The sequence below is a fragment of the Ischnura elegans genome, chromosome 11, assembly GCF_921293095.1.
Source record: "Ischnura elegans chromosome 11, ioIscEleg1.1, whole genome shotgun sequence".
NCBI classification, from domain to species: Eukaryota; Metazoa; Arthropoda; class Insecta; order Odonata; family Coenagrionidae; genus Ischnura; species Ischnura elegans.
The window spans coordinates 317,686-337,261 of record NC_060256.1 but is presented as its reverse complement, the minus strand read 5'-3'; the positions used below and the strand labels follow the sequence as shown (position 1 = coordinate 337,261).

The window sequence follows — 19,576 nt, the reverse complement described above, 5'->3', positions numbered from 1 at the left end:
ATCTGGGCTGATTTACAATGTTCAAACTAGATTTAGACTTCAATAACAGCCGAGTTACACCATGGAACTAATGTCATTCATCCCCCTTTTTAAGGAAGGCAAAACAATGCAAAAACAAATAAAATTACACTTGATATGGAAGAATGTGATACAAGTACATGATGAAGCCATGAAATGAAAAAAATTATTATATACTGCCATACAATGTGTAAAATATGTGCCAGCACGGCAAAGGATAAGTTTAACTTCATTTTCATGAGCGATAAAATTATTTTGCACTTGTTGTTTAAGATGTACCTCATGTTGTCAGGCTGAAGTTCCGAAAACAAAGTAACTAAACTGGCCAATTGCAGAAAAGAACCGAGGCCAGTCATCGTGTATAGGTAATGGATAAGTTTAGCTTCATTTTCATGAGCGATAAAATTATTTTGCACTTGTTGTTTAAGAAGTACCTCATGTTGTCAGGCTGAAATTCCGAAAACAAAGTAACTAAACTGGCCAATTGCAGAAAGGAATCGAGGCCAGTCATCGTGTATAGGTTCCTCTCACTGACGATCATGTCAGCCACCGTCGAGTGAAACTCACCACTAGTTACCTGGCACCCAAAATCCCTTGTCTCATTCACACATTGAGTGCCAATACTACATTGTACACCCCTAACATCTCCATTTCCAATGGATATCAGGGCCTCAGCAGCTGCAACCTCTTGAGTTTCCATCGAAGAATCTTTAGTGGGCTCATCAATGGGGCTGGCAATAATCTGGTGGATATCGGCCTCATCATACTCAGCAACTGCCTCCACAAACCCTCCACTTTGGATCTAAATAAAAAATAACCAGATTACAATGATTCAAAACAGTACTTGGCATTGGTGAAAAACAATAACACGGAAAAGATCCCTCAAAGAAGAATGGTAAATGACAAATGTCCTCAGTGAAACTCTTTCCAAATCTCTATGAATTCGGGCAATTGAGACAACTAAAAAGATGAGGCCAAAACCAAAAATTTCCTGTTCCCCTTCCTCATTGTTTAAGTTAAATGACGCGTTAGGGACTTTTAAGTATAAATTCCATAAAATTAATAAAAGCTTTCAATGATCATCATTTGTAAGTAGAACTGAGTTTGTTACTGTGAGACACATGAAATGCTAACCATCTTTCAGTGCTGAATTTGGTAATACTTAGCTAAGATGGACCAAATAAACGACTGAAGATATAGTTCTCTATAGTAATATGTAAACTGATCTTTATCCAAATTATAAGAGATAAAACGATAATATAATATATTAAAACATTTTTTCAATCCGATAAGTTGATGCCATAGAAATTTGGCCAATAGGTAAACAACCAAGTGTATGGCCTTAGTGGAAACTTAATTTTGAATAACCATAAATACCACAATTTGTTATTTTTCTAACAATTTCTCTAGTGTTACTCACGCAATAACTCAAGATTGACTGTTCCCATATTTATCTAAATTACATGCCTCTAGTTGTAAACCTAAAATATCTAAATATGGTGGTGGACTGCAAGATTTCAAATCCATATATATTTTTTTCAATAGCTGCATCACATCACGCTGATATAATGCATCCTTTTGCATGATGTATGCACTTTTATTTTTCGGCAACGTTTTTAAACATCTGTAAAAAAATAGGGCTGCACTTCCAAGCCACAATTCATTCGAAAAAATCACAACTTATGTAGTGTCCCAATATACTACCACAACCACTAAATACGAGAAAGATAGCAAGTTCAGCACTCTATAACCAAAACAGCTAATGACCACTTCCTTGTTACTACCCAGTTAGACAGTTGGCCTAACTATGCTCGCATTAGTTTCAGCCTTAACTATGGTTGCTAATCAATGAATTTTGATTTTTTATATACGGCTGAAAACTACAAGATTAAATAATACATTCCTTTGAAATACCTACCTTAATTGGCTCTCCTCGTCGTCCATGCCGTCTGTGTACTCAAACTGGAGATTTTTCTATCGACGATATTGGTAAATTCATAGACGGGACAGCACATCTCTTCAAAAAAAGATGTCTTGCTGGAAAATCTATTGAGAAAGAACACGTTAAAACATAGATAACTACAAGGAGGTTAACATTCGCATCGACTTCACAACGTGATCTCAGCCACGTTGAAACAAATTAAGAGAAAAAAAGTGAAATAGAAAAATGTGTACGTACCCGGTAATATATAATCGTTTTTTATGAAGTGCCAAGAACACACCAGCATGCTCTTCGTCACCTTTTTCCCGATTTTCAGCCGGTGGATCCACAAATTCCGTCGATCGACCTTCTCCATCTCACCCCAATCATTCCTGCGATAGAAAACATCGCCTGGCTTTGGAAATTCGTGAAATCGAACTACGGTGTCCCTACAGGCCTTGGAAGAACACTGTGGCACACAGCAATTCTTGTTAGATTTCCCTTTTCTTGGAGAAAAAGTCATCGGAATATTCTCCATAGCAAGCAAACGACACCACTACTCCTCAGAAGAACCTTTTCTGAATGAGCCGTGCGCAAAAGTATACCCGGACCAGTGATTCTACTTTCGCCCGGTAGTTGGCGTGTAGTTGTCTGGAACCACGAATATTCGTGGGAACGTGAAATATGAGCGCTTCCCAGACGAAAAGAAGGCAGGACGATTGAATAAAACAATAAAACCAAAAAGAGAGGGAAGGTGGCAGAGGAGGAGTGGCTCGGGATCTCAAATCTATTTTTACTTCGTTGGAAGGGGGCAGAGCGGGAGGACGTGGGAAAAAATGTGGGTGCGTGGAAGGGGTTCCCCTAGATTGGTACAAAATATTTATTTTATTTTATGCAATGGTTTTGAGGTTTATTGGGTAATTCATGTCCATTTTGTACAAGTACCTACGCGTAATACTCACGTGTTTTGAGTGAAAAGCAAATTGGGTGAATATCAATTTAAAAATTAATGAGATACGAGATCACATTTAACACGTCGATCTTAAAAAAAACATTAGTGATTCATTTTATTTATATGTCAGCGTCAGTAACATGGTCTGATGATGTAGTAATTCCATACGGCGCATCTACAGTTTTATCTACCACTCTACAGGTTTGGGTGTTAGATGATTTTCGTCAGATATTCTGGAATTATGCTCCAACGTAACCACTTGTAAGAGCTGTTTGTTCCTTAACTTACCTAGAAAAAAACACGAAACTTGAACTTAAAATCCATTAATCATAGAAACTTGTACCACTGTTATTTTTGCTCCTGATACTTGGTCTGTAGTCTGATGATGATGTGATCTCGTCTCTCTCTCTCTGATCTCGTCACTAACGTCAGATTTTCTCTCTTAGCATTTGTATTTCGATATAAAATAATTGGCGAGAATTACAAGCATTCGCTTTTCTCATTGTAACAATGGTAGTAGATCTACAAGCCAAAGGAATTCCGGGGTGGCTGTGAACCGAAGTGCTTTCTTCGTGAGGCATTGGTTCTTAGTCCTTTTACTAACTTATTCTTTGGAATAGTTAAACATTTCTTCCCACGGCTCCGCAACCCTTTGGCCAAGGCTAACGCATCATATACATAAGAGAACGAAATTTATTCAGCTGGAAATAGAAATATATTTTGAAAAATAAGAGCCTCATTCCCTGAGGATCTCATCCGCATTTGATGATGCGTCTTATTTTATTATAAGAAAATGGATTATTTGGAAAATGAAGCTGGTTTTTTCTAGAGCATGGTACCCCAAAGGTACTATTAATCTCACGTATAGCGGATTCAATTCATGGTCGAATTTAATGAATTTGTCGTATACAAAAAGAACAAATTAGCAACATTTCACTCGTAACAATGAAAGTACTCTCGAAGATGGAACTTGAATTAGTTTTTAATTGGTTTAAGATTCCAAAGGTGTACTTCAACATAGGCCTGAAAAAATCGGAAAGGATAATTTTATTACGCACGTACGGCAAATTTGATTCATTTATTTCATTTTCCCACAGAATGTCAGTTGTAACATTCATAGGAAACATAAGCAAATACTATCAATTAGACCTCACTATTCACCATCAGGTATTATCACCAAACTTAAAAATAATGTATTTTTTAACACATCGTGATTTTAATTATAATCAATGTTGAAAAATTCATACAATATAAGATAAATGGATAAGTTAAACAATAGATTGAACTGGGGGAAAATAGGATAAAATTGTCACTTTAATCCTGCTACTGGTTCTAGTTTCAAAAATTCTTATTGACCATGTTCTACGATTGAAGTTTCGATGGCATTTAAAATTTTTCTTTTGTACTCCTAGCCGGCCTACCGAACTAATTTATCTCGTCTCCTTAACAGAATGACAATAGTTAATTTAGATCATCAATTAAGCGTGAAGCTAGTGGAAATGAGTTTTTAGAAAGTAATACGGTTTGAAACGCAATTTTTTCCGTCATAGGTTATCGGGCGATTGACTCCCAGGTAGAGGGTCTACGCTCAAGCCTTCAAGGTCATCGGTATTCACGGGGGAGAAATGGAGCGGTGCCCTCGTTCCGTGTGAATAGTATCAAAACATAGAGGGGTCCGCTAGTGAGTCTCCAACACAATGGCTTTATTCCCTTCCAGCAGTCGTAGGCCCTCTGCGTCTCTGGAATACAGTGCAGATGTAGAAGGTGATTTTGATAGAGCCATACAGACTAAAAACCAAGAGAACAATGGAAAAAAATGGAATTCGGGTGGAAAAATCAAGAAGATATCAAGGAAAACCATAAACCTAGAAGATAAATTGAAAGAGGCAAATTGCTTTGAAAATGGAGAGCGTGAAAGCGATATTGCGTGGAAGGTTAAACTCGCGATGTCTTATTCTGAATAAAGACGAAGTTAAAACATTAGTGACCTCAGCCGCACCCACTTTAACCAAGCGTTCAGCACATACGGAAAGTTCATTTTGAATTAGTACGAAAAGGCAAGGTTGGTAATATCTCCGAGACATTTAGTGAAAACTCCGGTTGGTTTCAGAGTTTTACACGGCAAGCAGGTATTTTCAGTGCAGCGATATCAGGTGAATCTGCAAGTGTTGATTGCGGAGTCGCCGCAACATTTTCTGATGAACTCCAAGCTGTGATTAAAAGTGGCTCCTTTCTTCCTCAACTAGTTTTTAGTGCTGACGAGACGATATTGTTTCGGAAAAGAATGCAATCTCGTTCATTCATTTTCAGGGAAGGAAAACTGTGTCAGATTTCAAGGCATTTAAAGACTATTTCACGTAGTTACTAATGACTAATGGGACTTCAAATTAAAGCCAGCTCTAATTTTACATTCACAAACTCCGCGAGCAATGAAATGGTATTCAAATTAGCAATAGCCTGGTATTTGGATGAGCGAAAAAGGGGCCTTGATGAGGCAGTACACCCATGTCTCGTATAGCGCAAGGGATGCGTTCCTTGGGGTCTTTGCGCTATACGAATTTGCGTTATACGAGAGCGTTTTAACATAGGGAAGATAGGGATGCGTTCCTGGTAGCATAGGTCTTGGGTATTGAATTTCCTCTAAAACATCTATATTCCCATAAAAAGCCTTAGAAAACATTATTTCTATAAATATTTATAGTTTAAAACATCTTTAAAGATAGTATTCACGCATTCAAAGACTTTTATTCACGTTAAAAAAAATTCTTACGTGCTTTCGAAATTCCGTCCTGTCGTGCGGGTGGGCTAACATCTGCTATCTCAGGGGATCGTAATGCGTTGCCGGCAGTTGATGATTTTTCAAACTAGTCTAAAAACAACTATTGTGTCACCCAGGCCCTTTTGTCGCTCATCGAAATGACAGGAAAATGCTACTTTAAATGCCATTTCATAGCTAGCGGAGTTTATGAATGATAAATCATTTTAATTTGAAGTCCTCCGAGTCATTAGCAGCTACGTGAAACGGTCTTTAAATGCCTTGAAACCTGACCCAGGTTTTCCTTCCCTGAAAATGAATGAACGAGAATGCATTCTTTTCCAAAAGAATATCGTGTCGTCAACACTAGATCTAGTTGAGGGGGAAAGGAGCCACTTTCAATAACAGCTTGGAGTTCATCAGAAAACGTTGTGGTGGCTGCGCTATCAACACTTGCAGATTCACCTGATATCGCCGCACTGAAAACACCTGCTTGCCGTTTAAATTCTGGAACCAACCGCTTTCACTAAATGTCTCGGAGCGATTACCACTCTCGTCTTTTTGTACTGATTCACCATGAACTTTCCGTATGTGTAGACCGCTTGGTTGAAGTTGGTGCGGCTGAGGTCACTGATATTTTAGCTTCGTCTTTATTCAGAATAAGGCATCGTGAGTTTAAACTTCCACGCAATATCGCTTTGACACTCTCCATTTTCAAAGCAATTGACCTCTCTCAAGTCCTCTTCTAGGTTTATGGTTTTTCTTGATAAATTCTTGATTTTTCTACACGCATTCCTATTTTTTGCCATATTCTCTTGGTTTTTACTATCCATGGCTCTAAATCACCTTCTTCTGCTGAACTGTATTCCTGAGACGCAGAAGGCATATGACTGCGGGGAGGGAACGAAGCCATTGTGTTTGAGACACTATAGCGGACCCTTTTATGTGTTGATGCTATTCATGCGCAACTCGGTCACCGCTCCATTTCTCCCCCGTGAATACCGATGACCTTGAAGGCTTTAGCGTAGACTCTCTACCTGGAAGTCAATCGCCCGGTAACCTACGACGGCAAAAATACGTCTCAAATCGTATTGCTGAAAAAAAACTCATTTCCACTAGCCCCACGCTTAATTAACGATCTAAATTATTTATTATCATTCTGTTAAGGAGACGAGATAAATCTTCGGTAGGCCGGCTATCTAGACCCAATGACGAGTAATACTTTTGGCAATTGCGCAGCAATGAATTTCGATTAATATATAAACAAAAAAGAAGATTTGAGGCAAGAAATAATATTAATATGCGTAAATTGATAGAAATTTCGTGTGTACTTAGCGCAAGTTCACGTTTTATCACGAGAGCGTTTAAGATTTTTGATTAGGCTACACTGCGTTGCAATGTTTCCCCGAGGAACGAATTTGCGCTATATCGAAATTGCGCTAATCGAAATTGCGCTATACGAGACATGGGTGTAATTGTTTCTAGGTTGGTTTAAAAATTGGTCAACTGCCGGCAATGCGTTATGAACCCCTGAGATTGCAGAGGTTAGCCCACCCGAACACAGGAGGGAATTCCTAAAGCTCGTACGAATTTTTTTTACGTGAACAAATGTCTTTGAATGCATGCCTACTATCTTTAAAGCTATTTTAAATTATAAATGTTTCTATGAAAAAGGTTTTCTAAGGCTATTAATAGGAATATCATCATCATCACTGGTCAACAATCCTAGGATTGGTTTGACGCAGCTCTCCACTCAGTTCTCCTATCAGCTAATCTTTTCACTCCTACGTATTTCTTCTCTTTCACATATCTCTTTAATTGTTCCATATATTTTGTTCGAGGTCTTCCTTTTCCATTCTTGCCTTCCGTCTGTCCTTCGACGATTGTCTTCATCAGGCCATCATGTCTCAAGATGTGGCCTATAAGGTTGTTATGCTATGAAAAATCTCCACACTAAAATTCCACAGCAGCCAAAAATCACAAAATAGCTGCAAATGAGGTAAGGCATTTTTTCAAGGATCAAAAGAACAAGTAGGTGTGCCAACCGGATAACTAAAAATTAGCATAAATACGCAAATAATCTACCCATGCCCCAGTTACCTCGAAGCACCTTATATCCTGAAAAATGCATAATATTCGTACGCAGGTTTCCGCGGTGATTACTTGAGTTCAGCATTCTTTCGGGCTGCATCCGCGTCCGTTGTCGAAGAACCACAACAGTTTCGCCAGCTCTCCTGCCAGCGTCCTCAGGTGAAGGATGAAGTGAAGCTTTTAGTCGTCTCTTATATAGTCGATTTTTGGCGCCAATTCGGTGGATTTCTTTCGACCAATCAGGGAACGTCCTCGTATTTGCGTCGAATATACCTTTTCCACGCGCTGTGCAAAGGATAGCCATCCTCCCTGTTAAAGTTCGCTGGTCTTTTGACTATCTCAATGGTCTCTCTTATTATTTTCGGGAAGTACTTGTCTTCTCTCGCAATTATTTTGGCGTCGTCAAATAAAATTGAATGTCCGGATTCACTCCAGGCGTGCTCCGCGATGGCAGAGGCTTTGAACTGTTTTTTTTCTGGTCGCTCTTCGGTGTTCGCTCATACGGGTGTTCAGCGCTCTGCATGTTTCACCAATGTACCATTTACCGCAAGAGCATGGCACTTGGTACACGCCTTCGGAGAGTAGTGGTGAAATTCTGTCCTTGGGCGCGGGTAGAATGTCAGCTATCTTAGTGACGCAGTTGAACCTGGTCACTACATCATGCTTCCTCAATACTCTCGCGATTTTCTCAGACGTCCCTGCGATGAAGGGGATGGTGACATACGCCTTCGGATCCGGCCTAGTGGCATCTTCTGGGTCAGGCGTCGCGGGCACTTGTCCTCTGTTTTCTTCCTTCTCGGCCCTTTTCAGGACCATGTTGGCGCTGTATCCATTTCTTAGTAAGGCTGATGTCAGGTGCTTCTTCTCGCTGGCAATTGCCATTGTAAAGCGGTGAATTGCTAGAAGATATGCGAGAATGGTTAGAGGGCAGAATGTTAGGGAAACGAGGGAGGGGAAGGAAAAGAATAGGATTTTTAGATAGATTGAAAGAGAGTAGGCCTTACTGTGAGTTAAAGAAGGCAGTGCTGGAAGGAAAGGGAGGCTCCCAGATCACTTCTTGCGTACTCCATGGAAACCTACCTTAATCGGTAGAATACTATAATAATAATGCGAGACGGAAAAATAGCCCCTTTTCTAATTTCGTTCATGCATTCGCGCAATTCTACGCCATCTTAGAAATTAATGCAGCTCTAACCTGCGCAATTCCGTGTACCGTATAAAACGGCCTTTACACGACGCAATTTTGATTGCGCCTACGCACGTACGTCAGATTGCGCAATTCCGTGTACCGTGTAAAACGGCCTTTTGATAGGGTATTAATAATGCTTATTTAAGCCAAGCGCTACCTGCTAGCTGGGTACTCTGCTACCTGCTAGCTGGGTATTCTGCTACCTGCTAGCAGCCTGCGTCGTATCAGCGCTCAAGCCTCTCCTCCAGGTCACCTCACAGGGCGGCATTGGGAACCAGAAATACGTCACACGGACTTTTCCATCATTCCTACTTAGCCGTCTGGTTTTCGCGCACTTGAAAATTTTCACTTTTCGTTTAGTCGCGAAAAATAGATATCTTAATTCATAAATCTAAGGGCATGAAATGCGTACTCCAGGAATAATAATCTTTCGATTTTGGCAATAAAAATAATAGGAAACCACCCTAGAGAGAATAACAATTCTATGAGCGACACGGAGAGCATAATCTTTTTAGAGATATGATCGCAGGCTTTCGCGGTCCACTGATAATGAGAATTCTGATCGGGTTCTCCACCGTAAGGGAAGTCCGGTAGAGATGCCCCACCTAAGGAAATGTCTTCATATCTATGATTGAGGTAATAGTAAGAATGTAGGACTTCGCGATATAATACAACATTTATTGATTATTAACAATATACGAACAAATTTCGATTAAAAAATATTCACCCCAAAATATTTAAACTTTTCCATAAATATGCATTTGGCCATCTCTCCCAACTGTCCGGGTGAGACGCCCCACCTCCTCGGGAGAGATGCCCCATGCAGCTCAAGCTGAATTCAACCTTAATTAAACTTGTTATATGATAACACATTCAAAATAACTTAAATTTATTATATTAATATAAGATTTAAACACATTTTGAAGCAACGTTTGTAAAAGGATTGTTCTAAATTGCATGATTTCAGAAAAAATAATAATGTTTAAATATTGCACTGAAACTCGTTTATGTACTAATGAATGACAACAATAGAAATAATAATATTTTACAGGAATTTATTACCTAATTTACAAAAAAAATTGTTTAAAACGTTACTATTCTTTTTTCCTCGAGTTTCCTAGAAGTTTGGTTCTACATTTATTCCCTGAGATTTCCAAAAATTGTGCATGACTCGTGCAGACAATGATCGCAATTGCAACATTTGATCAAGTCTACTGTTAATTTTGTGGTAAAATAGTTATCCTCACATTCCAAAAATCTGATATGGTCATCATCAATGATTAGTTTTTCCTAATTTTTTCCAAATTTACAATCTTTGAAGCGCTTTATTTTTTACTCTTCGCCCTCATCTTTCTTTATTTTACGTGTTCGCCGAACGTCAGTACTTCCGCCGTATGTATCAATTTTCTCGAATTTATTTCGAAGGTGGTGAATGGTGATATTTGATTCGACGGTTTAGTAGGTGTCATTATTGAATTAATATGATCCTTTGACGGCTTAAAAGTTGCTTAAAGGCTTCTATGGATGTCCCAGGCATTGAACTAGGGTCATGTACTCCGGACAGTTGCTTAGAGCTTTGGGTTTCTATCGCTATTATTCCATCACTTATGTTGAAGAAGTGTTTAGGTATTGTTGATGGGTCCATAAGAAATATGTGTATCTCCCTGAAGCCAGAACTTGGTCTTAAGTCCATTCAGAGTCTGAAAATTTCTTTTTCGGTCAGACGCCTTTGAACATTAATGAGGAAGAACTTGCTCTTCAGCGTTGCAGCACGCAATCACGGAGTTGTTCTTTTCTCTCTCCATAGATAACAGAATCTGAACATCCTTAGCACCTTTTGTGGATAAAATATTCCCCAGGACGTTATTTAGCCGACAACCACACTCGTCCATATTGTAGGCGTTGGCCGGCCTGGTAAAGAAATCATTCTCCTGAAATAATTCTGAGAGTATTTTAGAGAAGTCACTAATGCTTTCTCTAGTCATACCTTCACCTCTAGCAGTTGACAACCCTTAAGACTGCCTAGCATTAAGTTCTGGATTTTTTAAAATGAATTAGCCACTCACAAGTAGTATCAAAATGCCGAAGCTGGGACAAGGTCAAATTAAGCGTCCCCTTTCACTCCCAGTGCATTCCAGACACGTGCCGAGCCCATAGCTTCTCCCACTCGAGTTGGATATGTTCCCATTGGCAGTTAGCAAGATCTCCTCATCCGTGGAGGTAACGTGAATCGTATTTCCCCGTCTCGGCATAGTAAATAACTGAAATAATACCTCTAACTACTTTGCTATTGAACATTTTTTGAAAATAAATCCTTTTAAGTAAAAGAGCAAGTAATTATCAGTAAAAAAGGTCTCTTGCACTTTTTCGATACAAGTCATAGTTATGGAGATAAATAGTATCTTGTCTTATAAACAATTGTTGATTATTAAAAATCGCAATAACTTTGTTAATATTTATGCTATGATCACCATTCAAATTCCTATCATCATCAAATTCAATCTAGAATACTTTAGCATTTCCAAAAATTCGTCACCACAGCGGTAAATACTCATTTTCAGAACCCTCCTCAAAAACTGCATATATTGTCTATGGGATGAGGCAAGGCTATAAGTGAAAGGCGTTTCCAAGCGATCTAAGTGGGATGGGTAGGTTACGCCTAGATTTGCCCCTTCCACGGTACCTTCAAAGCAGTATATAAGGCCGTGAAGTCTCTGAGAAAATCGTCAGCGGGCTCAGAACTAGTCTGAGCCCATCGACCCAACAGTAAACAACGCGTAGGTCTTCAAGAAGTGAATTCTGCTTGAATTCTGTATGAATTCTGCATGAATTCCAGAAGAATCATCAGAGACCCGGACACCGAAGGAGTTTGCCGCTTTAAGGTAAATATGATCCGTAAAACTGAGTTTTTCGGATTTTTTTCTATTTTTTCTATTGCTTCTGGAACCGAGAAAATTCATGAGCATGTTATGCTCAATACCCCCCTTCGACTCCCGGTCAAAAAACAGGATGAAATTTTTTAAGTATCCTAGGATACTAAGGGTATGGTAGAAATCCTGGTCCTAGTACTCTCGTTTTCTCCTCTAAAATTCGGGGAGATTAGTAAAGGAACAACCCCGTTTAAAAAATTTTGATAGAGCAAATAGTTTAGATTCGGTGGGCCAATATATGAATGATGGTATTAGGAGAATATAGGTTAGTAGCAGGTATCTTTGTAAGAAAATCTTTAATAACTCCCTTATTTGAACAAATAGGACCATAGTTTAAATTTGAATGTTGATGAGTAAGTGACCACTCATCTTTTGCGTGTAAAAGAAATCACCTCACTCCAAGGGCGTGGCCCCTACACTCTGGAGATACTTCCTGCGATGGTCTATAACTCCCTCATTTGAACAAATAGGACCATAGTTTAAATTTGAATGTTGATGAGTAAGTGACCACTCATCTTTTGTGTGTAAAAGAAATCATCTCACTCCAAGGGCGTGGCCCCTATACTCTGGAGATAATTCCTGCGATGGTCTATAACTCCCTTATTTGAACAAATAGGACCATAGTTTAAATTTGAATGTTGATGAGTAGGTGACCACTCATCTTTTGCGTGTTAAAAAAATAACCTCACTCCAAGGGCGTGGCCCCTATACTCTAGAGATACTTCCTGCGATTGTCTATAACTCCCTTATTTGAACAAATAGGACCATAGTTTAAATTTAAATGTTGATGAGTAAGTGACCACTAATCTTTTGTGTGTAAAAGAAATCACCTCACTCCAAGGGTGTGGCCCCTATACTCTGGAGATAATTCCTGCGATAGTCTATAATTCCCTTATTTGAACAAATAGGAGAAAAGATCTATTCAGGTTTGATGGACCTTAAAGCTAAGGAATAAATAAACAAATCGAAAGCATTTTTTAATTTATTTTATTTTAATTAATTTATTTCTTATATAAATTTCAAGTTTATCATCCCCATAATTATAACACATCACCTCCGCTCCACTCATTTTAAATATTTGGGGGAGGAATATTTGCCTATTCCTCCCCCTAAACACAATAGTCCCCACCAAACCCTCACCGTACCGGGTGGTCACCTTCTCCAAACGCTCCACCCGATACAAATGTCCCTCCTCCAACTCCTCTTTCTTCAAATAATCGCGATCTTCTTGCGCGCGGCGCAGCCTGTCGCGCAGTTTATCCTGTAAGAATAAATATAAATTATAAATAAATACATAAATTAAAATTTAGATATAAATGCACCTTTGATTAATAAAGAAACATAACGAAAAATAAGTTTACCAAAGAAAACGAAGAGGAGCTGGCAGTTACATCGCTTGAAGTAGTGGAAGCATTGATAGGAGTGGTGGTGGTGGTGGTGGTAGCATTGACAGGAGCGGTGGTGGTGGTGGTGGTTTCCATCCTATAATTTCAAATAAATATAAATATATGTATATATGTGTATAAATTGCGAAAAAAGTAAGTTAAACTGCACTTACATAATTGAAGATTGGAACTACCAAAACCACCCTCCCCTCGGTCAGTGTTACCAAGGGCTTCTTCCGTTATTATAAAAGATACGTCCGTTCCAATTTTTTCAAATATTATTTGGCATATTCTCATGCCTCTTCGTATCAAGAAATCTTGATCACCGTGATTATAGAGGAGTACTTTTAATTCGCCTCTATAATCCGGGTCAATTACACCCGCTCCCACTTCTATCCCATGCTTAACCGATAGGCTAGAGCGGGATGCGAGTCTCCCGTAAAATCCTTTGGGGATTTCAAGGGAGAAACCGCAAGGTATTAGAGCCCGCCCTCGCTTAGGAATTATGTCCCACTGAACAGCACTGATATCATATCCAGCGGGACAAGTGTAGCTAGGTGAGGGAACGACTGCGAACGGGTGTAATTTCTTGAACGTGATGTACATTCTAGGTTAGAATTCCACATGAAACAATAAGGAAAAGAATATATTGTAGCGGTATTTAGGACCTTACACTAAAGTTTAAAGGCTAGTATCAGAGTATACTCACTTTCAGTGGATGAGTGTTCAGGAGCGACTACTGGAAAGAACTTGAAATTCTCACTGGTGACAGTCTCACTGGTAGACGTTTAATGATGGAGATTGTCCCAAAGCTAAGCCTTTATATACAGGAGCGCTTTTGCAGAGCTTCATGCAACATGCGGAGACTGGGAAGGGGATTTTTTCTATTCCGAAAGGACTTTGCATTAAGCAAGATGCCTAGGCGAATGGGTTTTTTTTCATCCTGGTGACCTCACCTAGTTGCTAGCGCAGCGCACTCCCTACCTTATTTGAGGTGAAAGGAAATATGGAACGACTTTGCAATATACCCGGGAGAATTGAGCTAGATTTTTCCACGCTGCTGATGTCCTTCAGAAACTCTGTACACTCCTTTGAGGTGAAAGGAAATATGGAACGACTTCGCAATACTCCCGGGGAGAATCGAGCTAGGTGTTTTCCACACTGCTGGCGTCATTCAGTCGCAAGCTTGACGCATTTCTTACCTTATTTGGGGTGAAAGGAAATAGGCAGTGACTTTGCAATATACCCGGGAGAATTGAGCCAGATTTTTCCACGCTGCTGATGTCCTTCAGAAACTTACTCTGTACACTCCTTTGAGGTGAAAGGAAATAGGGAACGACTTCGCAATATTCCCGGGGAGAATCGAGCTAGGCGTTTTCCACACTGCTGACGTTATTCGCATGCAAGCTTGGTGCATTTCTTACCTTATTTGGGGTGAAAGGAAATATGCAGTGACTTTGCAATCCACCCAGGGAGAATTGAGCTAGATTTTTTCCGCGCTGCTGCTGTCCTTCAGAAACTTACTCTGAACACTCCTTTGAGGTGAAAGGAAATATGGAACGACTTTGCAATATTCCCGGGGAGAATCGAGCTGGGTGTTTCCCACACTGCTGGCGTCATTCAGTTGCAAGCTTGGTGCATTTCTTACCTTATTTGGGGTGAAAGGAAATATGGAACGACTTTGCAATACTCCCGGGGAGAATCGAGCTAGGTTTTTTCCACTTAGTTGGAGTACCTCTGCAGCTGACATCATGCACAGTCTTCTCAACCCACTTGGCAGCCATCCGTTGAGGAGTAGGAGGAGATTTTCCATTATAAATACAGAACGAAGACGGAAACATTCATTGCAATCTCGTCATTAGGGCCGAGAACTTACTCTTCGAGACAACTCCTCAAAGAAGGCATCATCTACTCTTTACAACATCATCACCATCTACATCTTGGTAAGTCCAACTTTTTAACCATGTTTAAAGTACCTACCTTAAAATCTTTAACGTTAACAGCACTATTGTCTATGTATCAGCCACACTATGCTCCTCTGAATACTTGGATGACTGCAAAAAAGAATATAACTCCACCTATACGTGATCTTTTAAAGTTTCTCTCACGGCTAGGGATAAGTAAACGTGAATTTTTTACTGTTGGCTTGATTCCTCCCATCGATAAGCATACAGAATACAAAGCCAATGAAGCTCTTGCGTTATTTATTATCCGTGACGTAAGGAAAAATGTAAATGAATATGATTTTATTCTATTAATGACTCGTGGCCTGCAGGATTTCACCAATAGGGAACTGTGGGATAACTTAAATATTAGGGCTCCTTTTACAGTTAGGAAAAGTTATTATGAAGTGACAATTCCTGGTGGTACTCAATATTTCCTTTGCTTTGATTGTTATAGTGCATTTTTGATTTCAATAAAAGATGTGGATGATTATAACATGAGATTTTCTAATTACAACATATCACAGGAATATCATAGATACATTGTGACTAGTATAGATTTTCTAATTAGAGACTTTATACAAAATTTCAATTGCTGGTGCTCAAGATGCATCACAAACCCTCTTGTAATTGTTGATGACAGCTCTAGATTGAATATTCCTGCTATATTTAACAGGTTAGGATCGGTGAATATCAGAGTGAAGTCTACTAGAAAGCCCCTTAATATTAAAGACCTATTGTTTAGCAAAGTAAAATCATAATTTTGATTTTTCTAATTGGGATTATAATTCTTTTTATTTCAGTCATACAAAGACACGAAAATGAACACCCTATATCAAATTTGTTTGGTTGCTGTTAGGGAAAAAATTTACGATATGGCGGGTAAACTTTTGAAAGAAGACACTGATTCAAATTACCATTCCAAAAGGAATATTTGGCGTTTTTTGAATTACTACGTTGATATAGTGCTGTGCGAAAAAGAATTCCAAAATTTACCTTTAGAAATTTATGAAGATATTGAAAATATATCAAAATTTTGATTTTTCAAACATTTCCAGGTACAGTAAACCATAAAACGCGAGCTGAATCATTTAGATTTCAATTAAGCACCACCACATTTCTCCCCCAATCACAACATATTATTAATCCAAAACTTAAAATGAATTCTCTTTTTCAACTTTGTTTAAAAACGATTACCAGCAATATATTTTCTGTAGCAAAAGAACGACTACGTATTGAGGGATACATAAGTATACCAATGAATCAACAACACTACTATGATTTGTTGGAATATGAAGTAAGACAGATTTTATATGACAATGAATATATTAATCTACCTCGTGAAATATTTGTTAATCTTGAAAACACCGCACTAGAAATTTTTCGATGGTTTCATTAAAGGATTAATTGTTATTTTTATTATTACAGATTACAAATCAATCATGTCATCCATTAGAGACATCATTTTTAACTTTAAAAACAATGCATACACAACTAAAGAGGATCTTGAACAAGCGTTAGCGTGCATTTACAGAAAAGTAGCTTTTGAAAACGATAGTATTGATGAAATGGAAACTTATCATGAAATGAAAGATGCATTAGATAAGGCACATGGTAGAAAATTTTGCTCTTACTGCGAAATCTTCTATAACATTGATGATGCTATGCCTCATGAGAATACCAATGCACACCGGATGAAAATTAACGAGCAAATAGGGAGAGGGTTCAATGAAATTGAATCAGCAATTAGATCCAGGCTTAAAACCTTTTGGATAACTCCCGAGGGGGATGCTCAGGACGTCGTAACTTTTCTCGATGGAATAAAAAATCTATTGATTGAGAAAATTAGAGAGCAAATAAGGACGAACAGAAGTATAAAGTTCAACCTTGTATTAATTTGCAAATTTCGAAAAGGAGAACATGAGGAGCTAGATACTTCATTTAAAACTAGTAATCACCGTGTCCTACTTGTTGATCAGTTAAATGAGATTGTGGACGAGAAATTTTCTAAACTTTTAAAAGAAAAGTCAGAGTTTCAAGCAAAGGGGTCAGGATGGACTCTAGCTGAAGTTATAGGTTTAGAGCTACGTATTAACAAGTACACCCCTCTTCGAGGTTCTACATTCATCGAGTTACCTACAAAAATTAGGCACACGAAATCCGTTATCAATGTCAAAAATGATGATCAATACTGCTTTAAGTATGCTATATGGGCAAAATATGTAGCCAATCATCCCGAACGAGTTTCAAAATACGATTGTGAGGAATTTCGGGAGACCTATACTTGGAACTGCATTGATTACCCAGTAGATCTGAAGGATATCCCTAAATTCGAGCGTGAAAATAACATTTCAATTAATGTGTTTGGACTAGATGATAAAAACAATGTGTATCCTATAAAAATTGTAGATTATGAGCTCGAGGATCATCGCGACCTCCTCTACATTACCAATGAAACCACTGCTCACTATTGCTGGATAAAGAATTTTGAAAAACTCGTAGGCTCTCAAATAACAAAACACCAACACAAAATATTTATTTGCAAACGGTGTCTAACTTATTACCATGACGTAGAAAATCTCGAATCTCACAAAGACTTATGCAGAGGAACGGGGACACCAAGTAAAATAGTGCTACCAGACGAGGACAATAAATTCTTAAAATTTACCAACATTAATCGCACTTTCCGTGTACCTTACGTGATATATGCCGATTTTGAATGTCTACTTAATAATGTAAGCACATGCGAACCGTGTTCTAATACTTCGTTCACTAACATCATACAGAAGCATGAACCATTCAGCTTTTGTTATATCATGATGACTCCAAACGGATGCGAGGAGCCAGTATTGTATCGAGGGCCTAATGCAGCACGTGTTTTTATTGAAAGTATAAAAGATGAAGCCCAGAAGGTTTTCAAGTTGTACAAAAATACTATTCCTATAACACCACTCACAGAGGAAAAAGAGAGCGCTTTCCAAAACGCATCGACGTGCCACATTTGTGGGAATGAGTTGAACGAGGATAGGGTTAGGGATCACGATCACCTGACGGGACAGTATCGAGGTCCAGCTCATTCCTTTTGCAATGTGCAGTATAAGATGCCTCAATTTCTTCCAATTTTTATTCATAACCTGTCCGCGTATGATGGTCATTTCATTGTACGAGAGCTAGACTATGATGAGAGGGAAATATTCATTATTCCAAATTCTGAAGAAAAATATATCACTTTTTCCAAGTCTATAGAGGATAATTTCAAAATTCGTTTCGTCGATACCTTTCGATTTATGCCCGCTTCTCTTGCTTCTCTAGTCTCGAACCTGACTGAATTTAAAAATACCTCAGAAATTTTTGGTGACAAGACGCGACTAGTTACACGAAAGGGGGTTTATCCCTATGATTACACTGATTCGTTGAATAAGCTCGATGAGACCTTGCTCCCGGATAAGGATAATTTTTACAACAGATTGAACGACGAGCATGTGTCAGACGAAGATTACGGTCACGCTTTGAACGTATGGTCTTCATTTGGATGTGAGACACTCGGTGATTATAGTGATGTGTATTTGAAAAGTGACGTCACTCTTCTCGCTGATGTTTTTGAGAACTTTCGCGACGTGTGCTACGGAGCCTACAAGTTAGATCCGGCGTGGTATTACACTGCACCAGGTTTAACATTTGATGCAATGCTAAAATATACCGAAATAGAGCTAGAGCTTTTGACTGATTACGATATGGTACTCATGATCGAAAACGGAATTCGCGGAGGAATTTCACAGTGTTGTAAAAGATACTGTGAATCGAACAATAAGTACATGTCAGGTTATGACCCAGGTAAAGATTCTATATATTTAACCTATCTTGACGCGAATAATCTCTACGGATGGGCACTCTCCAGACCCCTTCCTTACGGTGAATTTCGGTGGTTAACTCAGGAGGAAATTGACGATTTTAGCGTGGAAAATGTTCCCGATGACAGTGAAACTGGATACATTCTCGAAGTTGATCTTGAGTACCCAAATCGGCTGCACGACACGCATTCAGATTTCCCTCTTTGCCCAGAAAACAAGACACCACCTAACGGTAAACATAAAAAACTTTTGACCACCCTCGAAAATAAAAGTAAATATGTAATTCATTACATGAACCTGAAACAGGCATTAGAATTAGGCATCATACTCAAAAAAGTGCACAGAGTTATCGAGTTCAAACAGTCTTCGTGGTTAAAGACCTATATTGACCTAAATACAGATCGTCGAAAAGTTGCTAAAAATGAGTTTGAGAAGGACTTTTACAAGCTCATGAATAATGCCGTATTTGGCAAGACAATGGAGAATGTAAGGAAACGGATGAATATGCAATTAGTGACAAGCGAAAAAAGACTTCAAAAAT

The 19,576-nt window shown here is 38.8% G+C and overlaps 1 long non-coding RNA gene across 1 annotated transcript; it reads right to left on the bottom strand.

The window, feature by feature from the left end:
* Nucleotides 1-12,842: 12,842 nt before the first annotated feature.
* LOC124167992 lies at nucleotides 12,843-16,320 on the bottom strand. Its single transcript, XR_006866809.1, has 3 exons — nucleotides 13,415-16,320; nucleotides 13,218-13,338; nucleotides 12,843-13,117 (listed from the first exon to the last, which is right to left on the bottom strand). It is a non-coding gene; the product is annotated as an uncharacterized LOC124167992 (long non-coding RNA).
* Between the last annotated feature and the right edge of the window lie 3,256 nt (nucleotides 16,321-19,576).